The sequence below is a fragment of the Oryzias latipes genome, chromosome 4 (assembly GCF_002234675.1).
Source record: "Oryzias latipes chromosome 4, ASM223467v1".
NCBI lineage: Eukaryota > Metazoa > Chordata > Actinopteri > Beloniformes > Adrianichthyidae > Oryzias > Oryzias latipes.
In genome coordinates, this window is record NC_019862.2 from 18493276 (window position 1) to 18515895 (window position 22620).

Consider the following 22620-nt stretch of genomic DNA (forward strand, 5'->3'; position numbering starts at 1 on the left):
CACACACACACACACTCATGTACACACACTTAAGGCGTCGCTTTTAGATATTTAAGCTGAGCGAATATGTCGAGGTCTCCAGGCCGATCAGCCGCACAGCACACAGAATATTAAAAAAAAAAAAAAAAAAAAAAAAAAAAAAAAAAAAAAAAAAAAAAATCGATGCCACGTCTCCTTTTCTGTTTCCACTTAAGTTGAGAGGAAAAGATATAGAGATGCAAAGATGGAGACCTAAAGAAGAATGAGCAGGGGAGCATGTTGTCTTGTTGTGTGGTCTCGTGTGAGTGTGAGGGAGCCTCACCTCCACGCCTCACTGCCATCCCTCCTTCCTCCCCCAGCTGCCAGAGCCTGCTGTGGCCTGTTAGCAGGAAGTGTTCTCCCACCTGACACACGTATAGACACAGAACTCAGACTTATTAACAAAATACCCCCTTTAAAATTTACAAAAAGCAATCATTTTTTTAAAAAAAACTTCGGAATTGAAGATGTCCCAAGAGTTTCTGATGCTTAGCTATGCTGGCGTAGCTCTAGGCTGATGAGGAAGGTCACATAATAATGCCTTCTGCACTTTGGTCCTCTTGTCATGTTTCATCGTTTTTTGCTAAAATTAGAACGTAATTTACTGTTCCAGTGTGTCAGCAGCACTTTGCTCCTTCCAATACAGGATAACAAAGGACCCATGGAGGCCACCTCAAAAGAGAACTTCATGACTTTCCAATTGAGTCACTGAAAGTAACTAGAGATGCTCCAACAAACCAATATGCTTTTTACTTCAATGTAAAAAAAATGTTAAAAGGAGTGCGTTCACTTCACTGGAAGCATGGTTCTAAAAACCTCTGAGCTTTGGTTAAACTGGATCTGATGTTATCCAATCCTGATCTCTGCCTTGACAAATTAAAAATAAAGTAATGGAGAGTGTACACCTTCATTTCTGGCACATTTAGTGATTACTAAATCCTGTTCAGCAAGCTGAAAAACCTTCTTAAAGCCTCCACGACTGTAACTGTGGAGGAGCTATAGGGTATTTAAAGCAAACTAATGTACAAATCGGCTAAATAGAAGCTATTGCCCTCACTAAAATGGACATACAGTGCTTATTTTATCTTCGATCATAGGACACACCCTGAGGAATGATCAAACTTGGCAAGGCCGCCCTTGGATGAGAGTGTAATGGCCAAAATGCTCAATGAATCCAAAGTTTAAACCAATGATTATACCTTCTGAACAGACAGGCAAAATAGATCAATGAGCCACATCCTTTTTTAACTTTTCTCAGTTTCATCATTAGTTTAATACAATGTTGCTATGTATTTTTATGCTAACCTTAACCCTAACCCTAACCTTTTGGTTACCGCCAAAAGCACACCATTTTTGACTTTGAAAAAGCATCTTTTTATTTATTGATACTTTTTTGTTTGTTTTTTGCCATCATTTTTCCTTTTTCTTATTTTCTTACATATAGAAATAAAAACAAAGACAAGAAACACATTTAAAAGGCTCAGGGGAATTGAATCAAATTGATTCTGGATATTATTGGTGATACCCAGCCCTAGTCGCTACCCAATACTAGCACATATACTTACAGTTGGAAGAGGCATGGTACAAAATGTCGAAGCGGAAAAAATCTTGTTCCAGGCTATTTCTTTCACTGCTCTTTTTTATAAGACTTGGTGTGATATAATTCTGGCCGGACATAAATCAATAATTTTTCCTTTATGATCAATTTTCAAACGGTTGGCACTTCCGTGAATTTAAAAGGATGGCACCCATACTACACCACCAAATCCAAGTCCCTGATTGATCAGCATTCAACTGGTTGAACTTTCGACGCTCGCTTAATGTATAACCCAAAAACTGACCTATAAACATGCGTAGTGACACATGAACAGGAGAGTTTTAAACGCAAAAGCACAACATAAAGATTTTTTTTTGCGTTTACATGGACTTTTACTTGGAAGTATTTGCTTGAATGCATGCTGCGGAAGCTGGTGTGAACCTAGCAGTAGATGCATTTAACAATAAAGATCTAGACAATACCAAACAAACAAATAAATAAATCACTGGAAACAAAAGAAACCCCAAAGTTTTGAAAAAAAATTGTAAGCAATTTAGGACTAGACAAGACACATGGAGAACAGAGAAAAAGACCGGTGCACAAGAAAGAGTGCAACAACAGTAGAAAGTTGATAAAAAGATGCAAGAAAGAGAGAGAGGGACAGAAAAATTATCATTTAATCTGCATATTTATTTTTTACCCCTGTAGCATGTCCATCATTAATATTTACCTAAACTATGAGTACTGCACTGTAACAGTTAGGTTGACTGACCTTTTTATTCATTTTTACAGTAATGTTTCCCTTGTGGGTTCAGAGAGGGGTGGCTTGTCTAAGTACCTGAATTAGAGATGGAGGAAGGGAGAGGTAATTAGAATCCAATGATTAACGTTCTAATGAGTTTATTCTCCAAGGGGATTAGCATGAAGGCTAATGGCTGCTGTGCTAAAAACATCCCAGAAAACGCAACACACAAGAGACAAAAACACAGGCGCAGGATTTGCGGATTCGGGTAAAGAAGAGGAAATAACAGTTTGATGTTGTTGTTGTTTATAGAGTTTTAGAGTTTACTGTTAAGTTGTATAACCTTGGTATGACCTCAGGCACAACAACAAAAAAACAACCCAAAAACCCAAAGGTTTAGGACAGAAGCAAACGAGAGCAGGGATTTGCAGGCATGACAGCCAGAAACTCTGTAAACCAAAATAAAGAACAAAAAAAGATATATATTAATGCGAAGAAAAGTTAAAGTAAGTGTACAAAATATCATTTACATAACAAGGATTTATAAAAAAGATCTTCTCAGAAAAATTGTACGCAATAAGAAAAAAACAAGATAAAACTATCTTAAGGTCGCAAAGAATAGGTATAAATATGTGTTATACTTAGTTGCCATGACTAAACAAAGCTCCCACATAGCACTGAATTAAATAAGAAAAGCTCATTTTAAAATCACTGCATGGTAGTTTATAGGACATACATGCAAAGGAGCCTTAATTAAAGTTTAAATATAACCAACAAAGAAATAGGAAAGATGAATGGAGATGCAGACAATTAATATAAATGGCTACAGTGAAACCTTGCAGTCATTTCAACCTGTGCAAATCCACCCCAAATGCTGAAGATTTTGTTCAAATAATGAAGAAATTGCTTGTGGTTTTTACACACACACACACGGTTTTTTGTGTGTGTTTGGGTGTGTGTGTGTGTGTGGGGGGTATAAACATCTTTGCATCTTACTTTCAATCATATGCTGCCTGCATCCAGCAGAACATTTGGAATGGGTCGATGACTGGGTTAGAAAAACAGATACAGAGGGTGAAAAAAAAGAGAGTAAAAGTATATATCCTTGTAACCAATTGGTTTTGGAGTGATAGGGAGAGTGACATTCGGGTTGGCTTAGCCCTTTTCTAAAGGAAAAGAGGAGATTAAGACAATCCTCAGTGAGCCACCTTCATTTCACCAAGGTGCTTAGGGAGCCAGGGAGCAAAGAGGATTGTGGGAGAGAGATGGGGCTTCTGGGATAGCGCCGTGTGGATTTTAGAAGGTATTAGTAGTAACGCACTCCACCTGAGAAAGACAGAACAGACTGGAGCACCGACACTGGACACTCTTTGGTGACTCACGCAGTAGCCTTGTCAGACTTTTAACCCACACGTGGAAAATTCTCCATTAAAATACAAATACAGTTGATAAATATAAATGTTTATGTTTGTATATTTATATATCCCAATAAATCCCACTTTGATTGCTTTGAATACAGAAATATTTTTTTTTGTGAACCTATAGTGACTCTTTAAACAAAGAAAGACCAAATGAACCACCTGATGAGTCACTGAAGATGTCTTTAATGAGCAAATGATACCTCAGTTAATTGATCTGTAATAAAGTGTAACTGAAAAGTTTATTAAACTTTAGCGTCTCAAAACAAATTCGTCTTTCCATCTATTTTCTGAAACCGCTGAATCCCTTTTGGTGTCACAGGGTTGCTGGAGCCTATCCCAGCTACTGTTGTGCAAACTCAGGGTACACCCTGGACAGGACACTGGTTTGCCACAGGAGTGCACACAATCAGATTCATAGATGAGGACAATTTAGAGACACTTACCATGTACGAAGCATGTGTTTTGGTCTGTGGGAGGAGTCCCCGGATAAAAACCAACACGATGGGACAACATGCAAACTCCACACTGAAGGGTCCAAGCCGGGATTCAAACCCCGGCCTTCTCACTGTGAGCTGGGAAGGCTATTCACTACAACACTTTGCACCCTCAAATAGTAGCACAAAATGAATTTCAACATGCTTAGAACTGTTTAAATATGTTTTAATGCAATATTTAAATAGTTTGTTGAGAATCTTCAGAGTTGATATGTCTCATTTGGTCAAATGTTTGGTTCTGTTCATGAATGCATCTAAAAACTAGGAGGTGTCCTAGTCCTTTCTTCTTTGACATTTTTTTTCTCTGTCAAATTGCACAACACATAATTTAAAAGGTTGACAGACCAAAAGCTTCAATAACTGTTATGAGAAACACTCAGTAGCTCCTCCTTTTTAACCATGGGCTTTTGAATTCTGTCATAATTCCAACTACTTTTAAATGAAACCCAATAGTCTAATGAAAAACTTTAATCTTGAAGGTAGTAAATTTAAAAGTAGATTAACAAACCGATGAAATTTATATGAAATTTCTTTCGTCTTGATTTTATATAATAAAAAGAAAATGTTTTAAGTGCATGTTGGTATCTAATTACCTGTAATCTTGACCCTTTCTATTTTACACAATAAAAATAGACAGGACTGCATGTTTGGAAATTAACTCTTGGTCAATATTATACTAGGAAAGGTGTAACGTTGCAAAGAAATCCCTGTGTTTGAGATCAGGCAAATAAACTATTGCAGATTTACAGTCAAATCCTGCAATTTACAGGATATTTGTGCAGCCTGGCATTTTGTGTTGCATGCAGAAAATATCACATTACATCCCAGATGCTCTGTAATCACATTGGATTTAACAGGCAAATCTAAAGCAGACAGCTGACTCAGAACTCTGATTACACTTTATTTTGCTGTATGTTGGGATTTTTATTTATTTTTTTATGCAGTGCTATGTTGTTCAGATGCAGCATAATCTCATCTGGGTTCTGCTGGTTTGTACCTTTGACTAAGACATTGAAGAATTAGGGAAAAGATTAAGGTGTGTGGGATAATCTGTGAGGTTGTGGTTTTTGTAAGGTGAAAACATGGATAAGCATGACTCTGAGCATCTTTCTGCAGATGTGAGTGGAAATGTGTAGGTTTGCACATATAAAAGTTTTATTTCGGGAGGTGATTTTGGATGTCTTCTGAATCAAGTTTCTGATTTACGTTTTGGCAGAAAGACACAAACTCCCTCTCTGGAGTTTACATGCTTATTAGGACAGATGCTCACTAGTACCCTGCCATTCTCCCCATGATATGTCATGTTGGTTAGATTAGTTGTCAGCCTCTTTGTTAAAAAGGAGATTTATGTGTTGGTGTTTGGCTTCAGTGTGCAACTGCGTGTATATATGACTGCATTAGGTTTGTGTGTGTGTGTGTCTGGGTGTGTGTGCAGCCTCGGGGTAAAGCAACACGACAGCTGCGAGAGGCCTTTTAAATGATCCACCCTTCCTACTTTTCTCTCCATCCATCCATCCTTTTTTCTTTAACATCCGAGTAATAGAAGCCCTCGGAAGGACCTTTTGATCATCAGTCATAAGTGTGAATATAAGATGCTGGAATCTTTACCTTCCATGAAGGAACATCCCTCTTTTTTTCCCCTGCTAAGTTTAAATTATCCAGACATTTTTACAATCATAATCATTTTTTTAATAAGTGCCATTTTCAATGTTTCATAAGCCAGAGGTTTGCTGCATGACAACTATAGCTTTAATTATTATATTTTTTTTGATAACATGCAAATTCAACAAAATCAGTTAACTTCAAAGTTAGAAGTTTTAAAAACTCTTTGAAAGTTTTTAACCATTAAGACGGTGGGTTTCGCTAATGTTAAACTGCTTTTTATAATACTACACGCAACATCTCTCAAAATCGCTGACCGAAATAGGCAGACTCAGCCAACTTTTTAAGTAAGTGCACTGTTTTTTTCCACGCAGGATAGTAAAACTTGTATTTCTTTTTTTAAATTTAAATTCTATTGAAGTAGAATAAAAAAAGAACCAATAAATAAAAAGTTGGAAACAGTAGGACATAGAACACTATCCAGGTAAAAAAAATAAATAAAAAAACTATTGAAGATCCATTGATCCATTTGCACTGCTACTACAGTGCAAATAGCCATTAAAAAGGCTGTACCTCTTACCTTAATAAATTAAATACTCCACATATTGTCAGTCTCATCAAGTCTGAATGAAAAGTGGTAAAAAAAATAAGCAAATTATTTTTTTCTTTTTTAGTGTTTGAATCTCTTAAAACCCCACATGTCATGTTTACATGTATTTTTCCTTCCTTAAAGATTTATTTTATCGCCAACACTCCACAGGTAAGTCATTTTTAAATGAATGAAGTGCAGGATAAATGACCAGGTATCATATAATACAGATAAATTACAACACTGAAAGAAAATTGGATTTAAATACAAATGTATGTTAAATACAGTAGCGACATCTCTAATAATTACTGATTTAAAACCATTTAAATCCATGTTTTGAGACCAGTTTTCTGCACTTTTTTTTATTCCCGGTTATATAACAGTAACAGGTGGGCATGAAAGGGGAGCCCACAGGGACAGTATGATGGATGGATGGAGGCCACGCTGATGCCAGCTTCTCTTTGAAAGGAAGAGGCAGCTGAAACAGACATTCCCCTCCCTTTAATTTGTGTGTGCTGAGGTTGCTACACTGCTTTGGCAGGGGTGGCACAACCATCTGCATGGTCAGGATGGCGTTTATGTGTGCGCCTGGGGGAAGACGGGCCTGGATAGATTGGTGATTGAGTGTTCAAGGCTGCCTGCGGTAAGTGAATGAAACACTGGTCCTGGCAGCACAACACACACACACACGCACGCACACACACACACGATGCTGAATGAATGACACATTAGGCTACAGTTGACCTGCTTGGAGACAGACTGGTCGCCATGTTTGTTTACAGCTTAGTCTATTTGTATACCAGCAGGCTGCTAGGCCTTTTTTTTTGGTAATCATTCTCATAATTATGAGGGATAAAACTGTTCATTTCATTCTCTTGGATGTGTGCCTGCAGGGTTGTGTTCTAGTACTGGATTTGAACGGTGTGACAAGTGTGTGTATCAAGGAGCCCCTCCATCTCTGTCTCTTCCAAGACCTTTCATGGTAAATAAATATTCTTTTTATAAAGTAACGTTTTTTGTTGCAACACTAAAAGTGTATGTGGGTAACGAGTGCAGAACCAGAAAAAATGTTTCAAAAGATGCTTATTTTAGTTTGTGTTTAAATCTGTATTCCTTCAACAGTGAACTTGATGCTGAACTTAACCTAGAGAGTTTTCAGATAACAATGTAGACTGTTAAGAGTGCATCTCCAAAATAATTCCAAAGTGCCTACATTTAAAAAACAAAAACAGAATCCAGTTTAATTTCTTTAGTTTGTTTAGCTGTTCTTAAAGAACAGATTAGACCACAGAACTTTTTAACAATTAAAGGAGGAAATGAGCACAACTGTCTTTTTTAAATGTGAAATACACTTTTTGTTGAAATAAAGAGACGGGTAAATTAGAAAATAAACATGTCCATGTTGTATGTTTTGCAAAGGTAACAGGGTAACTTGCTATGCAGTTTGCAAAGTTTTTGTATAAATCCTTGCATTAAAAAACTTGACATTTTGGTTTATTTGGGGTTCTAAGTTTTCATTGAAATGAATGCAAAACTGTGAGGGTAATATGGGGTCTATTTATGCAAATGTTTAAAGACTAACTCTGATGGCAATAGTGTTTTTGGTGTTTCTAACATGTCCTTGTGCCATTTTCTCATGATGGATGACATATGTAAAGAAAATGAAGCTCAAAGTAGCATTCCTATTCCGCTCTATTCTAATGTACTCGACTAGATCAGGGGTCAGAATGCAACCTGAGGCTCTGAAGCAACATGCAGCTCTTTTCTCCCTGCATTGTGGCTCTTCAGGTTTTGCTGGTAAGAGTAATAAAAAAGTCAAAGTTGTTATTTGTAGAAAAATTATACACTGTTAAATTTAATAATTGTAAATATTTAAAAGCTATATTTTGTAAACAATATACTTAATGATCAGAAATCATGGTTCTAAAAATGAAATGGGACTTTGCGGACCTTGCTGGGTTTCGGTCAGTAAGAAACTGGACCAAATGGCTCTTTTAGTGATAAAGCTTGCAGATCCCAAGACTATATCCATGTGCATCTTCGTTTTCCTCGTCCAAACTGGCACCTGGCTCAAAACTGTACGGCTTGCTTTTTGTTTTGTTTTGGGGGCTGTAAACTAGTGGGCGAGTATGTAAACAGAGAGCTCTCAGCAATAGCTTCAAAAATTGTTTCAAATTAAAGGCAAAACCATTTTTTCTGTTATTGCTTTTTCCTGAATGTGTCTTTACCTGGGATTGACTAAAATCGAAACTATAGAGACACTACTACATTAAGAAAAAAATGGGAGGAGATTTTTAAAGAAACTTTCACCTACATTCAAATCCTATTTATTCTGAAGACTTAACCTCAGAAATTTTAGGTGAGGGGAAAGGGGGGGTCGGGGTTGCTTTGCGCCAATGGTCGTGAAGCAACTGCGACCCCTACTACTGTCGCTCTGCAGAAATTAGAAAATGATTTTGGCTAAGAGCAGCATAATAATTATTTAATTTAGGGAATGCTTTTAAAATAGATCAAAAGATGATTGGAGTGGGTCTTTAATTAACCAGCTTGAGTTAAAATACGTTACAGGTTCAATCCTGCAGATTTGGCATAGACTACAAGCATATTTTGAGCATTTACAGACAACCTCTTTAAGAAGGCCACTTTAGGTGGATGAGATGTTCTGAGGAAGATATGTTGCCTTTTTATCTTTCTTTTCATTTTTATTTTATTTTATTTTTACAAATGTTGGTCTTTCTTTGACAAGAGTCTTTCTTTGCCTCTCACCAATTAATCTTTAAAGATGCAATTTATTTGTCTACAAAGACATAAGATGGAACTAAAAATCTGCCAAGACTGATCCCAGAAAATTTGTTTTTGCTTTGGTCCTTTTTTATAACCAAAATATAAGAAACACCAGGATCGAAAAACAGATTTATGTTGTCTACAAACTTAAAACAGTCAATTTGAGCACTTTTCTTACTGCTTGACTTCAATGTTTCTTTCATCTTTGCACCCTCTCTATTTCTCCTTTCACTTCTCTTTCAGAGACACAGAGAAACTGCAGAGCAGTAACAGCAACAGTATCTGCTGTAATCACACTTATCTGTCTGCAGGCTATTGACTCTGGTTAACTGAGACCTGCTGTGTGTGTCGGTTCTGTTTCTGTGTGTTTGGCTGTCTGAGGTTTACCTGCAATAGAAAGAAATTTAACTTCAGCAACAATTTTCTTTGATTTGACTTGCTTTTTTGTGTCTATGTCGTATGTAGACACTTGTAGAACTTCTTTGCAACTTTCTGTTAACTTTCTTCTGACTGGGAAACTGAAAAGATCAACACTGAAACCTGTTTAGCTGCTTTAAATACAAACATAAAAAGTTCCAGTTTCAACTTAATTTTTCACATCAAGGTGCAATAGACTAAACATATTATTTTTGTTGGCAGCAATCTCTTGTGTCTTTCTGTCTCTCTTACCTCCTCTCAGTCACCTTTCCACTGCTCCTTTCTGGATAACTCATCTTGCCCCTCACAGCTTCCTACCCGCCCTCCCTCTTCTCCTACCTGCCAGCTGCTGCTCAGGGCCTCCTGGCTCCTACAGTCCTCCCTCGGACAAAAGAATAGCTGAAACCCCAAAAAAAGAAAACAAAAAAGGAAAATGAAAGACGACTATGAGCTCCTTTGTTCCCCACATCCCTCTGCATCATTACCTTGCTCCCTTCATGTTGTCTATCTCTTTGCCCCCGAGGGAGTCTCTGGAGACTCTGGTGCCGCTGTCTTGTCCAACTCCAATACATCTAAACTTCAAACAATGAGCAACCAAACTACAAGATTTAAAAAAAAAACCCTGAAACCCAAAAAGTCTTCCAAAGGAACATACTTTAAGAACCCGTTTTCTTTGTGACACTAGCTTCTAACCTCAAATCAAATCATTTTAGTGGGTTTCTTCAGCTACTTTCTTATTTTTTCCATCAATATCCAAACATTACAAATATTGCTTACATTTCTTGATGTAAAAGAATTAATATTTGATGATTTTAGTAACTAAAATCAGGTCACTGATCATTTCAGTGACCTGATTTTAGTTTTGTCCTGCAGAGTATGAAAAGCTTAAAGGAGCTCTTTTAAATCGGTTTACCTTCTCCCCTATTGCTTTTATTTATTTATTTGGTTTTTCAAAATGTATGAACTACTGTCCTTAAACTTTACCCCTACATTGCAAAAAACATAATAAAAAAATTTGTTAGTATAAATTACGCACAACAGCTCTGTTTTTTTTCCTGTTTCTCCATCTTAATCAGGGGCAGATTTAATTTAACTGCCCAGTAATTGAAACACTTGTTCAACTTTGTTAAAATGATGGAGATATTTAACATCGGGACAAGCCTGTTCAGCCTGTTTGAGACTGTGTGTAAGGCTGAAGATCCATCACCTCGTATGAATATGCTTGTTACATAAACACTAAAGAAAGATTTTTAAATTATAGAAAAATCTTGAAATTCCTTGTCATTAGATGCTAAATTATTAAACGTTTTTCCCTAAATATGTCACATTTTGTGAATATACCCGGTCTTTGAAAAAAAAAAAGAATAAATAAATCAATAAATTAAATAATTCATATGTTTCAAAACTCTGTTTAAAAAGTAAAAGTTCCTAACCCTTTCTTTAAATTGATGGCTTTAATAGATATAATTTGGTAAAATTATACAATTGTTATCTTCTTTGACATACATAATTAACACTGTGATTTTTATTGTATTGCAATCAGTTTCAGTCCCTTTCTGAGTGAACGTCTCTTATGTTCTCAGCCCTGACACATTCGAAAAGAGGTGGGTGTACTTCAGCTTTTCAGTGTTGTCATGTTGCAGTTTCTCTCTGTCTATAGTTACAGAGTTCCTCTCAATAACCTATTGCCCTCAAGGACATTAATAATAAAGGAGGAACTAATTTTGAATTTGACACCGAGGATTACTGGCCTTTAGCTTTACAAAATACCTCCTCCATCAATTATTAAGAGCAAATCCAATAAGGGAGCACAGGCTGCAAGAGCAAACCGTTGGAGGGGCAGAATGAAAGGCCGATGTGGAAACATACTGATTCATAAAGAGAAGAACAGGCGAGTAAAGGCAGTGCAAACAAGTACAGTAAAAGAAGTTTGTTTTTGAGTCCCATGGTGCTGAGATCATTTTTTGATAAACAAAGATGGGTGATGGGACTTGTAGGACCACACAGACTGGAAACTTAAGCTTCAACCTCCAGTTTGAAAAAGAAAACCAGATTATAACTGAATGTCTAAGCAAATATTTCTTGTAAAACTTTGATTTTACTTTTTTATCAGACAAATGTAGGAATACATATTGTTTGGCTTCTGACCTATAGTCTGTCTCAGGACTTTCAGACATATTTACATGTTATGTTGTTAAACTTTTAAAATATAAAGAAATGTGGCAGTTTTAAAAAGTCCTTTAAGACAAAACTTTCTTAATATTAAGTGTAAGTCATTTCTTAAAATATATATATACATATATAAATCTGATGGCAGTGGTTTTAAAAAGTGTTTGTGTAGAGGTATATAGGAAAAGCCATTTAAAGCTTACAGGTGTAAATTCGCTCTCCAACACCTATGATTGCCTGGTGATTACCAGATTGGGAAAACTGAGAGGCTCAAGGATCTATAAATGAAATAAGTATCAAATGTCACTTGGATTGACGTCTAAAATCAGATGTGGCATCAAATGGCTGCCTTATGGTACTCTATCCCTCTGCCTGGTCCATATCCAAGCACGCCTGACAAGGCATCCATTCAATCGGAGAACATCATCAAGATTTTAGCATATTGCTTAGATAGTTTCACTTTTTTTAGCCTGATTCTTGTCATCACATACCTTTGTTAATACTTTAACTAGTCTTTTTTTTTTTTTTGCTTTTTATTGTGGTTTAACTTTGTTTCTATTTGTCTCATAAGGACATGCATGGTTGTTTTGTAGATTGAATGTCAACTTTGGGTGTGTTCTGCCTTGGTGTTAGCTGGGCTAAGCACCAACCCTTCAACATATAGAGTGGAGGAAAAAAGTATTTGATCCTTTGCTGATTTTGTAGGTTTATCTACTTAAAAAGAAAATGACAGTCTGTCATCCTAATGGTAGGTTCATTTAAAAAGTGAAAGATAGAAAACCACTAAGAAAAATCAACTTATAATTTTTATAATTTACATAAACTTATTTGTGTTTATTGAGGGAAATTATTTCAAAGTATTTGAACTTACTTGGCAGAAAGACTTGGTGGCAAAGCCCTTAAGCAGACGTTTCTTGTAGTTGATGAGCAGGTATCTGCACATATCCGGAGGAGTTTTGGTCCACTCTTCTTTGGAAATGACTTCTAAACAAAGATTTGGTTTTCTTCTTCTTCATTGGTTTTCTATAGGTCCATAGACTGGCTGGGCCACTCCATCAGCCTTGCTTTGACTGTTTGTTTTGGGTCATTATCCTGTTGGAAGACCCATCTCCTGGTGGAAAGAAAGAGGTTCTCACTGAAGATTTGACATGGTTCCCATGGACAAGGTAAAGTAGTTCTATGCCCTGTGCAGGAAAACGCCTTCAAAGCATAATATTTCCACCTCTTCCTTCAAACACACAGGTTGAGTTGTTGCCAAAGAGCTCAATTGGTCTCATCTGACCACAGCACTTTCTCTCAGTCACTCTTGAAATCATGAAGATGTTCACTGGCAAACTTCATATGGGCTGGCACATGTGCCTTCTTAGGCAGTAGCATTTTGCAAACACTGCATGATGTTTAACCACTGCAGCATAAAGTATTACCAATGGTTTTCTTGGTGACTGTGGTTCCGGCTGCTTTGAAATCATCAACTAACTCCTGCAGAGATGTTTTAGGTCGATTTCTCACTGTTCCCATGATCATGGAAACCCCAACAGGGGAGATCTTGTTTGGAGCCCCAGACCTGTAGGTGGATTGATGGTCATGTTCCACGAACAGTTGTCACCTTAATTTCTGAATTTCTTGCTGATGGTTCTGTAGTCCATTCTAGTCTTGTGCTGGTCTACAATCTTCTCCCTTAAATCCACTGAAAGCTCTTTAGTCTTTCCCATGATAGAGAGTTTGCAGTCTGACTGACTGATTCTGTGAACAGGTGTCTTTCACAGGTGAATAATTCAAACAGGTGTCCTCAATTCAGGTTGATTGGGAGAGTCTGAGTGAACTAGAACTCTTAATAATTACAAGACGATTAAATACTTATTTACTTCAATGAAATGCAAAAAAGTTGATATAATTTCAATAAAGCTGATTTCTTGATTTTCTCTTTTTGCAAAATTGACAAGACAAGACACATTTATTTTACTGTAGGGTTCAAATGTAAGTAAAGTCTATTAGAAATTAAACTGTGAGGTCAAAACTCAAACAATTCAAGTTATAACAGGCAAATATCTGCTTGTTGAGCATCTTTAATTAATCAAAAATAGCCTTGATTTACCATTTTCTTAAAAAACTGAAAATGCTAAAGTGAGTTTATGGGGAGTTGTGTTTAACCTGGAAGTTTTTAACCAACTTTACTTCTCTTTAAATAGCATGCCGCCCTTTCCTTCAATATCTGCCCCTACCAACTTCTCTGATGGTTGTGAAACTCCTTGAAGCAGCACACTGGAGAAGCTAAATGTGATCTGCATGGGACTGGTGCGTGAGTATGATGTGGTGTGAGGATTACTGGAGCTAATACCAGGTGTTAGAGGGCAATCACCCTACCTACACACACACACACACACACATACACAAAAAGGAACGCGTCACAGCTCGTCTCTAAGCACCTCAGCACACAGATAAAACAAACAACATCCAGGCATGACCATGTGACTCAGTGTGCACGCCCACACAATCAGGTATGCACAAACACACACACGCTTTTGGGCTCGCAGAAACACATTTAAAGGGGAAAAACGTGTATACATCATCATCCGTTTGCATATACACACACACGCAGCACAGTACATTCACTGAACTGGATGGCTGCCTAAGCTGCTAATTACAGCTGTGTGTGTGAACTCTCACTCTCACTGACGAAACAACCCAATATTAAAGACATGAGAGAGAAAGAGACAGAGAGAGGGTAGTTCCCCTTTAATCCATATTTAATGGCTTATTATGGTGCAGCTTGTGGTTGTGTTCTGCTTGTGTTTTCATTGCACTGCTTAAAAAGGATATTTACTTCTCTCTAAATAGTTTTTGTGAGTGAAAAGTGAGCATTTCTGGAGAGATACATCCTGTGACCTCAATGTCTTTAATGATCCTAAAAGTATCCAAAGATAGAAGAGCTCAAACACCTTTATAGACTTGAGTTGCAAAGAAATTACTGATCTAAATTAAGATAATTAAAGTAAGCTTAAATCTTTATCACTGGAACTGTTCCCAGCAACACAAAATAACACACACTCTTTGAACTCTTAAGCTACGTTCACACCACCTTCGGCAACGCTCGCTCAGGCAACCACTTCCATTAAAAAGTCTATGTTCATGCGCCTAAATGGTCTTCCGCGTTCAAAACTCATGTTCACTTTGGCAACTCTGCACTTGTATTCCCTCATTCCCCCACCCCCTCTATTTTTAATTTTTTCTGTTCCTCAAACCCCCCCCCCCCCCGTTTCACATTTTCCTTTCTCTCTTCCCTCTGTTTAAAGAAAAAATAAAATATACATTTAAAACATAAAATGTAACAAATAAATAAATAAAATAATTAACAAAAAAAGGGTTTTATACAAATATACACCCTGGTTATCTGATGATATAATACCTCTTTTTGTAATAGTAAAACTTGTCCGACGCAAAAGGCTTTCAGCTCTCGTCTGTTTGCTCAGTTGTTGGACTGAACAAGTTAGAAAAAAAACAAAAACAACTCGTGTTACCTGTTATCGGGCTTTGAGTGCAAAATGCATGTCTATTGAACTCGCTTTGAAAGCTAAACTCGGTCGACTGACTCGGATTTGGCAGTGACTTATGGAGCGTCTCTTTTAATTCACAGAAGTGCCAAGCATTTAAAAATGGATCAAATTGATTGGAATTTAGAATTGCGATTTGTGACCGGCTGGAATTACATGACACTAAGTCTTTCATATATTGTAATAGAGCTGTGAAAAAAAAGCCAGTGGCAACTTTGATGTTTGCACAACTTCAACATTTCCCTCCAAACTTCTTCTAACTGTAGGTGGCGGGCATGCGCTAGGAAACTGTAGAAAAAGCCCCTACCGGCTTATCCAGAGGGAACACCATGGGCATATATGCCAGTTCTTGAACATGTGTCAAATGTCTGTTGTGTACATGGCTTTGGACCATTTACGCAATGACATGAACTAACTATCTGAAGCTGATAAAAGCAACACTTATCTTTTGTAAAGCGTTGCATATCAGCGCAAAGCTGCTTTTCCCTGCACCAGAATCCACTGGAATTATGTTAACTGCCTATACAGTCGAAGCTTCTAGTAATACAGAATGTCAACACTGGAGCCAAAGCTCTGCTGTTAAAGGGTTAATAATAACATTTGTGTATCTTGTCATGGTGAGGAACACTTGATATGTTTGCATTTTAAATTTTCTGCCATCTTTTGTCTTTCTCTTAAAAGTTTCTGGTGCTTGTTTAAATTCAGCGCTTACTTTGGTGGATTAACATTCTCTTCGGTCACATGATAAGATCACTTTCTGGTTCCTCCCCACTTTCTGATTGGTTAACAGTGCTTTTAGTCACACCCTTGTGGCTATAGTGCTGTTCCTTCTCTTTTTGGAAACATTTGAAACAAAATTTATTACAAAGTGATTTTTTTCTCAGCATAGAAAAAAAATATATCCTGCAATGGACAGTCTTGTGTAGAGATTTGTGTGTGCAGCAAAAATTTACGAACATTTGTGGATTTTTTTCAAACACGCAAGTATGTTTTTTATGCAGATTCTTAAGTTGTTTGTTTTGCAGAGGTGAAACAAGAACACGTTTCAAATATCTTGCTTCTGACTCAGCATCAAAGTCTTTGGAGATAAATCATGTGCATGACCATCAATCTACACATGTGACTGAAGCAGTGACTTTGAAGTGTAGTCACATGCGTGACTTTCACGTTGTGTTTGTGTCACACACAGATGCACACCTACAATCTAATATTTACCAACATACCGGTATTTCGGTGCCAGTTTTGTATGATAATGTTAGACTGTAAAGCACTTTTAGCCTTTGAAGAAGCAAGAATAGCTTTAATAAATAAATATTAGTCATTTTGTTATGAGTGCTGTGGTCTGACAATTTTTTTTCTTGACAGGTCAAAATGACACTCAGGAGGAAAACGAGTCTGGCTTAAAGGCAAAGCAATTGGTTATTGTGTCTCCTATGCATCTAGATTTGTTGTTTCTGTACAGGAGATACTGCATAGAAGAGATTGATTGACAAGATCAACAGCCAATCAGGACGCAGAACACAGTGCACTGTTTAAAAATGAAAAATAAAGTTGCACTGAAAAAAAAACCATGAATCAACGAAATGTGAAAGGTGATCCATAATATATTGGATCACTGTACTGGTAAGAATTTATTACGTATGAGTGATGCTGTATGTTCCTCCTACACCACACTCTGGTAAGTTATTGTAAGTACTGGTCACTTACTGACCACTGCTTGAATCCATAAGTACCCATGTAATAAACACACAAACTACTGTATTGCTGAATTTTTTCATTTATAACAGTAAGGCTGCACACAGGGAATATGGAAGGGGAGCACACTTATTCCATGAACATGATAACGGGCGCAGGACTTTTATCCAAAAACGAAAAATACCCCACACTTACTTAGTTTTGCGTGTTGTATATGTGCTCACTTCCACCTGTCGCCCGCAGAATGCTTGTATAAAAAAACATTGTGTGAATATTTTGCTCTCCGAGCAGTCCACAACTTTGACTTTTTCTGTGGGGCATCTGTGTGCCCCTTACAGGTTTGGTCACTTTTCACTTTTCACATATTGCTGGATATGTGCTTTTCACTGAACAGCCCATATCCACCCCTAAGGGGAGTTGTGACTATGGCTAAAGTTGTAATACTGTAATAATTTGAGTTACCTGCCCTCAAACTTAGTTTATTATTTTTAAATGACTTTGTCAATGTTCTGATTATCTGCTAAATAAGTTTTTTTTGCTCTCCTTTAGGATAGGTTTGGCACTTAAGTGATCCAACCAAGCCTTCACCTTATCTCAGACCTATGAAAATTTACCAACTCTCCTGCTCCTTATCCTGTGGTCCTCCTCAGAACTATCTTATTTATTAGGAAAAACACGTTTCACTGTTTATGCACATTTTACAGGCTTTTGTTTAAATCTTACTGTCAACAAATCTTTCTACTTTTTTGCCGGCTCCCATAGGGGTCGGCACAGTTAATAATCTGCCTCCATCTAAAGCAGGAGAGGGCAAATTTTTGACTCTTGGGCTACAAAGGGTTCTAGAACTTGAACAGATATGTGGCATCTTCTGGTAATCCGACTCATAAGAGAAAGAAATACCTTAATATCTGGGGAATAATATGCTTGCATTTTAAATGAAAATTAATTGATAAGTTTTAAAGCAGAAGATTTTTGGGTTATTTTCAAAACTATGGCTTTTGTTCTCATTTATTTGCCAATTGCACTGATGGGTTGATGTCTTTCAGGTTAAAACGTAAACTTAGATATATGTTTATATATATACGTTCATGTGGTGTTGAAATGATCGGAAAAATGAAATCAGAAAGACAACAAAATCTTCCAAAAGCACATGAATGCAGAATAAATTTCTACACCTAAACAATCATTGGTGTCTTTAGCGTACCATTTATGGATACATCAGAACTACAGGGGGGGGGGGGGAAGAAAAAGGCATATCAATATAATTTATTCAAGTTTAGCAGGAAAGATTAAATAGTTTAACTGGCCGCATATGGCCCCTGGGCCGCTGTTTGCCCACCCCTGATCTAAGGTTACCTTCTTCCTCCTCCTCACCTACACCAACTATCCTCATATACTTTTATTACATTGATGATTTTCCTCTTTAGTGTTCTTCTTGGCCTCTTTTCTGGTAGCTCCAACCTCAGCATCTTTTTACCAACACAATTACTGTCCCAGTTCATCACCTCTTTCTGTCAGCCTTAAGTACCTAAGGTCATCCACCTTCTTCACTTGTACCTTCACTGTTTCACTTTAGTCCCTCTCAGTTACACACAGATACTCTCTCTTGCTGCAACTGCTCTTCATTTCTCTACTTTCCAGAGCAAACCTCCACCTCCACCTGCTCTCACTACAGATCACAATGTCATCTTCAAATAGCTTGATCCACTGAGAAAGGTTCCTGTCTAACCTCATCTGCCAGTCTGTCCATCACCACCACAAACTAGAAGGATCTCAAAGCAGATCTTTGGTGCAGCCCTACTCCTCTGTTGCACCTATGGCACATCCCATCTCTGTCTAACATCTCTCTTACATGTTCTACACAACTTCACTACCTCCCCAGACCTTCTGACAAAAATCCCCAACTCCTCTTTTTGTACACTGTCATAGACTGTCTCCAGATCAGGAGTGTCCAAACGTTTTGCATAGTGGGCCAGATTTGGTGAGGTAATTCTTTGCATTCTTTAAACCCATATAATTATATTAATACTAATAATATTAATAACCCAAATAATAACATTAAATATGAATAAAGTAATTTATGAAAATTTTGTTGCAATGGGATGCTTTTTGTTACTTCGCACAGAACAGAAATACATCTAAATGTGTTTCCCACAACTACAGTGAAACTGTGATTTAAAAACCTGAAATAAAGTGTAAAAAAACTGTTTGGAAAAAAAAACGTGTCAATATTAAATCTGGGCTCACATGAAAAGTAACATGTTACTGACTTTTTCAAAAATAGAAACCACAGACACAATTGTTTTGTAGTTCACAAAAAAAGGAAAAAAAATATCTTAATTTTTACTTGTTATGGCGACTTTTGCTGTCAACTTTCCGTTTCAGTATTTTCAGGGGACATTTTAGAGGTGAGCTAGAAAGTAACAGAAAGGACAACAATGGATTAAGATAAAATTTAGCCAATCACTACCAAAAAATCATACAATTCAAGCAGATTTTTAAAAGTGGTTGGGGCCGCATATTGTTTATTTTACAATGGTGGAAATTTTTAGCTGTGCCACATTTGGCCCATGGGCCAGTCTCTGGACATGCCTGCTTTACATCTACAAAAAACAGTGGATCTCCAAAGCAAGTATCACGTCTGTGATTTTCTTTTTTGGCGCAAAACCTATGACCTCATCTAATAGCTTCCACTACTCTTTGTCATAACTTTCATTGTGCAACTTATCATTGTTTCTCTGTAGTTTCCACAACATTACAAGTTTCTCTTATTCTTAAGAATGGGAACCAGGGCACACTTCTTCTAAATTTCTTAGGAATCCTCTCACAGCCCAGTCAAAAACTCTACTGTCACCGCTTTAAAATACTTCTATATCGTCACTTTTCTACCTCACTGTCAACAAAAGTGGCCTTTAATAAAACACAAAATGGATAGGTGAGGGAACAGATGTTAAAAATGTTTGACAAAAGTGTGTCATGTAGGGGTACAGTCCTCTGATCTGTTTCCCAAAAAGTTCAATATCATTTGATATGTTTATACATCAGCAATTAAATTAAATACACGTAGTTTTAATGCAGTTCAAGTCATTTTAAGATATGCTCCAACAAGGAAAACCAACTTTAAATGCATCTTTTAGCCAGAGGGACTCATGTAACATATCATTTAAAAAGGTTTGCACGATGAGATGTCTTCCTTCCTCTCTCTGATGTTCCATACTGTGTGTTTGTGTGCAAGCATGCATGTCCCCCAATTATTCCCATTTTCTCTGTTCACATGCTTCTAAAGGTTTCTGACTTAGTGAATGTATGTGTGTGCTTGTTGGGGGGTTGAACCAACAATAATGTTGGCCTGAGGTGATGACAGAGAAGGAAGGTAACAGTCGTAGAGTTCCAGATGACTGCATGAGACTGATGGCTCAGACTGATATAATACAGTAATTACCAGACTGAAGAGGTTATCTGTAGTTATGACAGAAGTAACAAGACTCCCACTTGTAGAGACTGCTAGATAGACAGGACGGACGTTCCTAGAAACACCTGCCCCCTGTTAGCCGTTGTTTCTTCCTTCTTTCTTTTCTTCTTGTAATCGTTTTTTGTGAATTCATCAGATATTGACATTTTCTCTGCAGTATGTAAAATTAAAAGAATACAATCATTTGGTCATTAACTTACTATCATAGACTCCCTTTTACTTCTCATTGCATATTTTTTATTATTGTTTCTAATTTACCTTTTTTTCACCCAATGATCAGAAACAAGGCTTTTTTCCCCCTTAAGGACTGTTTTTATCTAGTTAGTCACACTCCAATCATCATAGATCTATTGATTTTCAGTGTTCTCAACTGTGTTTAAGTAGATGTTCATCAGAAATCCCCCCCACGTTGTTGGCAAGGAGCAATACCACCCTCCCTTCCAGTTGCTGAGAGCTCTCTGTTTACAGGCTCTCCTGCTAGCTTGCAGCCCTTTTCACCCCCAACCTAACATTAGAGGTTCAACAAAATTGGCGAACAATATCAGAGCCATCCACCTGTACAGTTTTGAACCAGATGCCAGTTCACACGAGGAAAACGAAGACTTACGTGGATTCTAAGAGTGGATGTAACAGAATGAAGTGGAGCAGGGAGCTTGTGACCCATCCAGTCTATCCTCTACATCACAACTATTCTCTTTTTCAATTGAATTTTTTGTCTGCTCCTGTTTCACAATGATCTAAATAAAGAAATACTCAGAAATGCAATTTTTAGCGTAATTTTTTTAATATATGCCTTCCATCATCAGAAAATGCCACAAAAACACCAAAAAACAAGATTTTCATCCGAGTGAGTCTTTTAACTAATAGTTTTTGAACCCTTGTAAATTAATATATACTTCATGTCATGGCCTGGCAGCTACTCCCTCCTCCCCCCTCCTTCCTGTGTTGCACGCGACCAGCTGGATCCACTCACCTCATCTACACCTTCCTTCATAAGCTCCTCCTGGATCATCAGCCGGTGCCAGTTCGTTGTTCCTCCTATGGTGCATAGTCTGGTCAGCTCATGTTTTTGTCTCAAGTCTAGTAGACTCAAGCTCATGATTTTTCTCGCTCTGCCTCAGGACGTTAACTTTCTGGATCCTCACCTGGTCGCAGTCCTCCTACGCTGCAGTCACGCCGAACCCAGAAACCTCCTGCCAGCCGCCTTGGTTCAAGCTTCGCCACGCCGTCTCAAGAAGCCTCCAGCCAGCGCCTCGCCTCGTCGTGGTTCAAGCCTCGCTCCCACCGCTGTTTTCCCCTCAAGGAGATTCCAGTTCAAGATCCCTCCAGCCTGCTCACGCTCACTCTTACTGGAAGGAAGCTCTGTCAAGTTCCGGTTTAAATTAAACCTCTGAATTCTACCCGTTGTGTCAGTCTCCTTCCGGGTTCCAGCATCTGGGTCATTTTTGAACTCACGTTCGTATCATGACACTTCAGCAGTTTTTAGTTATGCTTTTTTTTGTTAAAAGCAAAAAAAAAAAAATTCCGCCAAAAATTATTACAGCTTTGCATTTTGTAATTATTTTTCCAACATTTGCTTTAGTGAAAAGGTTACTTTTAGATTTGTATGACCTGAACAGTGGAGCATAGGATTTAAGTCCAGCCAGAAGAATAAGAAAATACCTTTTTAGGTTTAGCTTCCACCCAGTTCAGCTTCTCTAATGAACTTGCTTCTCTGGCATCATCATGGCAGCTTTCTATATACACAAATGTTGTACGTTGCAGAGATACAACATGCAATCACCCACAGGAATGTATTTTTCCTATAGTGAAGAGTAATTTTTCACACTGTTGAACATCAGAAAAACAAACCTCAAAACATGTCGGTGTCACAGGAATTTTTCAACTCCACAAAAGTGCAAACTGCCAATTAAGGATCAAACCTTTTATGTCAGCCTGAGTCCAGCTGCTGAGACTGTGTATTTGTGTGATGGCCTGTGCATGTGTGTGTGCTTATGAGGAAACAGTGGGGATGAAGCTCTGTCAGCAGGTGGGATTAGACGCAGAGCAGCTTCAAGAACAACCTTTTCAGTTTTTCCCATCAAAGAATCCCAGCAGAGGCTTGCGCGGTACGTGCAAACATGCGAAAA

The 22620-nt window shown here is 37.6% G+C and overlaps 1 long non-coding RNA gene across 2 annotated transcripts; it reads left to right on the plus strand.

The window, feature by feature from the left end:
• The first annotated feature begins 6539 nt into the window (after positions 1-6539).
• On the plus strand, positions 6540-21448 carry LOC105353954. 2 transcript variants are annotated; one of them, XR_002289994.1, is made up of 5 exons: positions 6540-7046; positions 7297-7385; positions 12803-12939; positions 13963-14068; positions 21408-21448. It is a non-coding gene; the product is annotated as an uncharacterized LOC105353954 (long non-coding RNA). The 2 variants fall into 2 exon arrangements; XR_908658.2 differs by lacking the exon at positions 21408-21448 and adding an exon at positions 16690-17952.
• Positions 21449-22620: the final 1172 nt, after the last annotated feature.